The sequence below is a fragment of the Salvia miltiorrhiza genome, chromosome 7 (assembly GCF_028751815.1).
Source record: "Salvia miltiorrhiza cultivar Shanhuang (shh) chromosome 7, IMPLAD_Smil_shh, whole genome shotgun sequence".
Lineage (NCBI taxonomy): Eukaryota > Viridiplantae > Streptophyta > Magnoliopsida > Lamiales > Lamiaceae > Salvia > Salvia miltiorrhiza.
Window position 1 is genome coordinate 34631299 of NC_080393.1, and position 3337 is coordinate 34634635.

Genomic DNA, 3337 nt, shown 5'->3' on the forward strand with positions numbered 1-3337 from the left:
TATTGATCGTGTACGATGATAGGGCTAAACGATTTAACCACTCATATGGGCATATATGTACATGTACATGTTTATGTTTTCGTCTCATACACACTTGTTAATTATTCTAACACATTTGAAGTTATAAATATAATTTATTACTAGGGGTAATTGTAACACCCCAATTTTCATAAACTTTACTATTTAAAAATTTAGAGAACAAAAGATAGTAAAATAATGTAATTTCTTAATTTATAAGGAAAAATTTAAACTAATTTAAAAATCCATTTGCCGAACTAAAGTAGTATCATAAAAGCAAAATAAAACTTAATGAGTTCAACTAAAATGTTCAATGTAAAATCCTTATCCCTAGTCATTCTCCACTTCCATGGCCACTTCGACTCTGAAACTGAAAAACTGAAAAAATAAGGGGTGAGCATATTGAAAAATATACTCAGTGAGGAACATGACAAAATATTCATATATGTCACATATATAATTAAATCACATTATCATACTCGCAAACATACGCCAAGAGACTAGAGCCCCTTGACAAACATAATCATAGTTTGAGTCAATGGCTTAAGTCCCATGACCAAACACATACATAAATCAATGGCTTAGGTCCCATGATCGATCAATGGCTTAGGTCCCATGATCACACATAACATAGATCAATGGCTTAGGTCCCATGATCGCACATAACAACATAGATCAATGGCTTAGGTCCCATGATCGCACATAACAACATAGTCATAAGATGCACGTAAACAAGTAATCAACGCGAGAATAAAAATATATATAACTATATGAATAAGCGTAAAATCCCTCACCTTAATGTCGAAGCTTATAAAATCAACTTCGGAATAAGGATCCTAATTGCACTGCACCGATCACATAAAAAAATGTTTTAATTAATATGAATCCTAACTTAAACTAAAATCCTATAAACAAACCTATATAATAGTACGTCTATACATGCTATATTATATAATAAGCCAAAGTTTTGTCTTATAAATATTAAGAAAACTTAATTAACCATGTTTCGAAATTGAAGAAATTATTACAATAAAATATGGTTAAATCATATCAAAAGTAATCTAAAATTAGGAAAAATATTTCGAGGTGGTTACAAATAATAGTTGGTTTTGAATTGTCCACCATAAAATAAGCTTGCACAATCAATCCAGCAGATGATTTCATATGTTAGCCACTAACCAATTTATTTGCTTGAAGTATATTATTAGTCAACCTACACATGTTTAACATTCGAAACAGACTTAAGAAATTATTGAAAAGCTACTGATTTCATAAAGCCTTGCGTGAATAAAAAATAAGGAGGAGGAGAAGAAACAAAATACCGATTCTTAATGCTAGCGTAGAGTTTCAGCGTGTGTGTGTGTTTTAGGGTTTGAAAATTTATCTCATATTTATACTAGTCTTTAAAGAGTTCTAGTTCTAATAGGAAACAAAATAATAATAATAATAATAATAATAATAATAATAATAATAATAATAATAATAATAATAATAATAATAATAATAATAATAACAATAATAATAATAATAACAATAGTCTAGATAAAATTAATGGTGTGTATCTATATGTATCATGTAATTATTTAAAAAAATAAGCTATACAAGAAAATACTATTAATTAAACTTATAAAATAAATCTAAATTATCGGGGTGTTACAACCTACCCCACTTAAAATAATTTCGTCCTCGAAATTCTAATCATGATTCTTGAGCCTTAAAAACTTGTTCTATTGTGAGGTAACTTGTTACTATATTAATCTCTATTCTATAGCAGTAGAACTTATCGTACCTTTTCAAGGGTTTTCTGCCTCGTCCGGCCCTCCCATATGGTATAATCGTGCATTTCCTCGCTTTTCGGGTTCCTTCCTTCCTTTATGAGGGCACATCGTCGCATTGTGACCCGGTTCATGACAATAATAACATATTCCAGATCGATACAAACATTTTCCGAGATGGTGTTTGTTACATTTCGGACATTGGGGGTAGCTTAGTTGGGGTGCTTCATTAGGTTTGGGCTCCACTCTCTCCCTCTTATTTTGCGTATCTCCTCCTCCATCGCTTGGATCCTCCCATTTCCTCTTTTCATTCCTAACCATATTCTTACACGGCAGCTTATCCATCTCCAAACCTGCCTCAACTTCTTGAGCTCGTCTCACGGCCAAAGCATAATCTTGAATTTCTTGAGCCGCCAAAATTCCTCGAATTTCTGGCCGCAGTCCCCTTAAGAACCTATCCGCCTTTTGGTCATTGGTGTTGACTAGACGTGTGGCATAGCGTGAAAGTTGGTTGAACTTCCTTTCGTAGTCGGTGATGGACAACTCTCCTTGTTTGAGATCCAAGAATTCGGCCTCCTTTTGATTGCGGTAGGAGCGTGGAAAGTATTGGTTGGTTACAATCTCCTTGAACCTATTCCATGTCAACCCTTGTTGCGCTTGTTCGGTCATTGATCGCTTGTAGGAATCCCACCAATGGCTAGCATCCTCGCAGAATTAAAAAACAGCACATGAGACTTTGTGGGCATCAGTGCACTCGATATGTTCAAAGATTCTCTCCAGCTCTCTTATCCATTCTTCCATTGCTAGGGGTCCGCTCCTCCCGTCAAATCTTGGTGGATTATAACGTCGGAATTGCTCTACGACTACGCTTGTGTTATTACGTTGTGGATTTTGTGCGCCTTGAGCTTGTTGTTGAAAGATTCCTTGCATTGCGGTGATAAATTCTTGCATCATGTTTTGTTGATCGGCAGGGGCTCTACGAGGCGGCATGGTTCTCACTTAAACAAGAAAATAAGCAAGTTCAATTTCTAAGCGAAACCTAAATTATTTAAATCGGAAATTTCTTGCTTAATCTTTCATGTTCCTCTTGAAATTTCATAATTCGTGCGTGTAGAGTAACTTCGGCTCTAGTGGGGGTTTGACGTGTCCGAGTTAATTCACAATTACAACTATTTCTAACGGAGCTAAACATAATAGTACTAGAACATAAAAACATCATAAAAAAAATATGTCATGTAAAACATATAACAGCCATATACTTAAACAATTAAACACATACCTTGGAGTCGATGCAGCACATGAGTTTCGAATGACTAGGCTTATTTAACCCTTTAAGCTTACTTAAACCCCTTTTTTTTTTTAAAGCAAAACATTTTTTTTAAAGCACGAGTCTACAGGAACGTAGACCCGCTCTGATACCACTATGTAACACCCCAATTTTCATAAACTTTACTATTTAAAAATTTAGAGAACAAATGATAGTAAAATAATAATTTCTTAATTTATAAGGAAAAATTTAAACTAATTTAAAAATCCATTTGCCG